Source organism: Mytilus californianus, unplaced genomic scaffold (assembly GCF_021869535.1).
Source record: "Mytilus californianus isolate M0D057914Y unplaced genomic scaffold, xbMytCali1.0.p SCAF_7, whole genome shotgun sequence".
NCBI classification, from domain to species: domain Eukaryota; kingdom Metazoa; phylum Mollusca; class Bivalvia; order Mytilida; family Mytilidae; genus Mytilus; species Mytilus californianus.
In genome coordinates, this window is record NW_026262723.1 from 112,416,806 (window position 1) to 112,422,805 (window position 6,000).

Consider the following 6,000-nt stretch of genomic DNA (forward strand, 5'->3'; position numbering starts at 1 on the left):
TTTTCGGAATTTTTTAGCTTGCAATTTCGCTTTCTAACTTTTCTGATTCGAGCACCACTAATTAGTCTTATGTAGAAGAAACGTTTGTCGTATCAAATTGTAAGCATGGTTTCTTTGATGAGTTTTTATTTCCCTAGTCAATAGTAGATGTACTGGGATCATTTTCATTTCTATCATATGTTAATGTATAGATTGTAATTTCTATGACACTAGATTATGAACAATAATGCTTATTTATGTTTATACATAAATCGAATCATACTAATACATAAATATTTAAGTATATCATAAATCGATTTAGGCATAATATAAATTATGTATCTACTTCAGGTAGCACAATACAAAGATTTGATACCTCCAACTCCCCAGTTTTACAATGCTGTAACTTTCTTTATAATGCTTGAAAATTTATAAAAGTGGTATTTATGGATAGCTAACAGATTACTCTTTCAAATTAATGCAATGTTAGTATTATACAACAATTATGTAATTAATTATAATTTTAACTGTGTCTATAAACTTTTACAAGAAATTTCGACTTTCAATTGAAATTAGCTTCTTCATGGATACCCCGAGGGGGTTTATTTTATAATATGTTGTTCCTAGAGCCATTATCTACAAAGGGTGTCTCAGATTTTGGATAGAATGTATAGATCAAATTTTACACCTAATCAAATAATCTCTACTTTTATGTGGTAAGGATGTTTACACTAATTACAGATTTATGAGAGAATGGAATACGATAGCGATAATTTGAGACACCCTTTTGTAGCTCCTGCTGTGTTGATTAAGATAACGTTAAAATTTCTTGTGTAGTTATAGAGATGACAGAGCTAAATTAATTCAAGTGAACTGACCAAGATTTTGTCATTAATTGCATAATAATTGATTACATAATGATTGCATAACAAAAATATTGCATTCATTTAAAAGATTGATCTTTTATCTATCTATATATATATACCTCTTTTATTAATTTGTATGCAGTCATAAGAAAATAACATCATTTTAAAGGTTGGAGATTGGAAGTAAAAAAATCTTTGTATTGTGCTACCTTAATCCCATTATGTACATGTATACACGTAAATGTTTACTCATATACAATTATGTTTATATATACATAATTCGATTAATTTATATACACGAATAAGCTTTTTTTAATCTCGAGCCATACTGTCGGCTGCTGAAGACTGATTCATATGTTCAATGTTGACACGAGTCCCATATATCTAGACTTAGTGATTAATATTATATCACCAATTTTATCAATGTCTTTTTTCTGCAAATAGTTCTGGATTTTTTAAAATTTATCTATATGGAGCCTTCAGTTGGGTGTGTATGGACGGTAAATCGATAAGGTACTTAATCTGACATGATATGTTTCTTGTACTGTGCAAACAGTTGTTTGTGTAACTTCATGTAAAAATAAGGAGATGCGGTATGATTGTCAATGAGACAACTCTCCACCACAGACCAAATGACGTTGATGTAAGCAACTATATATAGATCACCGTACTGTCTTCAACAATGAGAAAAGCCCATACCGTATAGTATTTTTTGGATTGTGTCCCCTTTCATGTCAGATTGGGAAGTTTTTGATCCGCTGTTTTCTTCAAAGTTGTTGGATTTCTAGACTTCCAAAGTTCGTCATATTTGGTGAGATTGTTTTTTTTACACACAAACATCAAAAATCAACAACAAAATTAAAACATTTAAGCTCGTAAAGATGTTTTCCATGTCTAATTAAAGGCAACAGTAGTATACCGCTGTTCGAAATTCATAAATCGATTGAGAAAAAAACAAATCCGGGTTACAAACTAAAACTGAGGGAAACACTACATTTTATATCGTTTGATTCAAAACAAAATGAACTGTATTTATCACCTACAAGTATATACATATATATACATGTACCGGTAGACATTGGATAGTGATATGAGTACTTTTTGTCATTCGCCTGGTGATCTAATATATACTGAACTACAAAACTGTGCATTACAGCCATCATACGAAAGTTTTTCGAATAACTTTATCAGTCAAGATTCGCAATCTAGTCTAATAAATGAATCACAACAGTTAGCGAAATACTTTCTTGACGACGCAAGTGATACAAACGTAGTCTCATTCCCAGATCCATCTCAAATCATAACTGATCGTATTGACTCAGAATGTAATGGTCTACCCAAAGATTCGTTTGTTGCTTCTTTACTAGAAATATGCCAAAATGACACTGATACGCTTGAACAACTTATATTATACTCTTTCAAAGTTGCAAAATGTAGAGAAGTCTTCCCCATTCAATGTCCAGTTTTGAAACGGAGAGTTAATCCGAAAAAGAAATCTAGTGAACCACTTGTAAATAAACTTGGGCGCGATTGTTACGCACTTCGGCTTGCATCAAGGGGTGAAATTTGCGATGATCTTAAAGAAACTTTTAGCTATAATTCCGTTTCGACCAATTTGTCAAATATCGACGTTGATGTCACTACTTCGGCACCAAATTTCGACACCATTCTGCGAGAAAAACTTATCCAATTAGAAAGTACTGTCCTCGAACTAAAAGCATCTAAATCTAAAACTGTCTCAAACCTAACTAACAAAATAGACGGATTTTACACTGAGAATAAAAAGCTACATACTGAGTTGAATAAGCAAAAGGAACGTCACATAAACATTCAAAGTCAGCTAAATATAATTCGCTCAAAAAACAATATGTTGAATGATGCCGTTGCGAATTTTGGGAAGACGCAGAAAACAAATATTGATAATCTAACAGAACTATCCTAATATCATAAAAACAACGAAGTTACTATGCGTGGCACCATTGAGTCAATGAACAATCTTACGTCAGTTGATTGTCAAAATGAAAGTACGATCAACAACATAAAAACCAAATTAGATAAAACTACAACATTATCGAATGAAACAAAATCTAGACTTGATTCTGAAATCATCAGAATCACAAAGATTAGCGACAGTCGTGCATCTGGATTGTGTAACCTTAAGTCTAAAGTGTCTATTATGTCTAATGAACTTAAAGAGATCAATACTTCCGTTCTTAGTTTAAATAACAATACTTTGTCCAATAATCAATCTGTAACAGAACTCCGAAAACGTATGAACGCGTTGGAGAGTAAAACGTCAAGCAACTAACATGTTCCAACCAAATGTCTTATGCACTTGCTACTTCAAAGCCTGTAACTACTGATTTGACAACAAATACAGAGATGCGTGTTGATATGGCAAATGTAAACAATGAAGCTGATTCTTTACTTTTGAGAGATGCAATTGTTGAACCTGTTCAGGTCAATCACCCCAAGAAAAACGTTGAAAAAGGCTCCCTACAAAAAAAGTCATTTGCATCCGTCATTTCGTCTTCAAACATTACAACAAACTCTGTGGAAAATGTACGCAATAAGGATCAACTATTTGCAAATAATGGTCAACACAAACTTCCGGTTCATTTTCCGAGTTTAGTATGCTTAACATTCAAAGGCGTTGTCCAAAAGAAAAACGTCAGTCGGTTTTATGTCGGTGGTATCGATATGCGTAACGGATCTGAGAAACTTATGCGGAAGTATTTAGAAGATCGAAATGTAAAAGTGACTTTCATTCGCTATTTTGACAGACCTAATAAAAGGACAGCCTCCGCACAGTTAAACGTCATATCAGATGACGAACCGTATATTTGTGATCCACATTTCTGGCCATGTGGAATTTTTACGAAACCATGGCTTTCATGGCAACAATTTGTGAATGAACATTTATAATTTCGATAGTATGTAACAGACGTAATGGCATATAACAATCTAAATTTGATGTGCTGGAACTGTAGGGGACTTTTTTCTAGTATATCATATCTCTCCGATTTATTAGCTGAAATCAAAGTTAACATTTGTGCTATTTCCGAACATTGGTTACGTACATACCAGCTTCATGTACTTAACACTATAGATAATAACTTTGTCTCCATAGCAAAAGGTGTGGACATACATAATCCTGAATCAATGTCATGCAACAGTCGGTGTGGTGTAGCATTCTTAGTGTCAAAAGACATTGTTTCATTTGTTACTGAACTATACATTGACAGTGACAGAATCATAGGCATCCAAGTTAACTTATCTAATGTACAAACTTATTATTCTATCAATTTATTTACCAGGTACAACACAGCCTCATCAATTGTACCAGTATAATGTCGAACTTTTGCATAAAATTTGTTCTGTATATAAAGATATGGGATCTTTCATACTAATGGGCGACTTCAATACAAAGATTCAAGGCCCGCGTTATAAATTTAATCCCGATGAAAGAAGTAGGCTTATGTATTCCTTAATACTAGAGTACGAATTGTTTTCCGTAAATACGCAGATGTTTTGTTATGGACCAGAAACAACGTTTCAATCATACGACAATGGTCCGTCTACTGGTATCGATCATATTCTAATGCCACTATCAGAAATTGGAAAGGTATTAAATGCAAAAGTTATAGACAATCAAACTTTTTCAGTATATGACCATCGACCAATATTATGATCAATAACATTAGTTAACTCAGTTTTTACTCGTACTGAAGGTGAATAATCAACTCGTTCCGTTTCGTTGGATCGTGCACGCAAGTATGGTTACATAAATGATTATTCGTTCGCATTATCACAACACTTGTGGACGAATGAATTTCCAAGACACGACATTATTCAATTCATTATTGAGGAGTACTACAACAAGATAGTGTCCGCAATTAAGCAAGCCGAACAAGAGACACTGCCGTATTCTATATTAAAACCTTATCTAAAGCCATATTGGAATAAAAGTCTGACTCATTTGCGCGACATAATGCGTTTGAACAGAATCGAATGGTTAGACAACTGTAACTGCCATGATATAAAATGTGATGTGTTTTATCATTACAAGCAGGCGAAAGGGGCTTTTCGTGACACTCAAAGATCCTAATTTAGGAATAAGAAAGTGCGATTGCGCAGAAAATTGAAAATGACATTGACGTTGACCAAAAGTCCGTATGGATCATTCTTAATAAGCGAAAACAGAAGTCACACACCTGTACAGAAGCCACACACCTGTACAGAAGCCACACACCTGTACAGAAGCCACACACCTGTACAGCTTTAAAGAAAGATGGTACTTTATTTACGGATAGTAACGATCTAATGAGTATATGGTATGACCATTTTCAAAATGTTTTTTCGCAATCAGTGTACAGTGAACTAGACCGTGGGACCTACATATCAGACCGCGTATCAACCATTCGTGAAATAAATAGAACACTCAATGAGGAGGATGGTGTACAATTCAGTTACTCTGATGTCATTAACATTTGTTTGCATTTGAAAAACAACAAAGCGTGTGGCCATGATCGTATCGCATACGAGCACATCACATACGGAGGAAAACTACTGATGAAACATTTACATCACTTGTTCAACATGATAATACAATGCGGATATATATACCTGGTGAGTGGCGAAAAAACATTATTTTCCCTCTTTTTAAAGGTGACACTGTCCCACACGACTGTTTGGGCATCAAATTGTACGAATATGGCATTTCGGCAAAATTATGGTGTCTACTTGATAATATGTATTCTGATCTCACGAGTGCGGTATTCTCTGATGGAAAGTTGTCAAATTTGTTCAAATTGCATCGTGGTGTTAGGTAAGGAAGTGTACTTACAGCAAAACTGTACCTAATTTTTATCAACGACCTCATTGACAAATTAGAGTCTTGTCAACAAGGTGCTTTTATACATGACATTAACGCTAGCACGCCTGTTCAAGCTGACGATATTTCAATAATCGCAACTGATCGCCAATCTTCACAAGTTATGGTCAAAATTTGCGAAGAGTACAGCATCCGTTGGATATTTGCGTTCTCAGCAGGGAAAAGTCAGCTCTTACATTTTTGTAAATCTACAACTGGAACCGATGTGCTTCTATATAATGAACCAATATCGACAGTTAAGACAGCAAAACATTGTGGAAT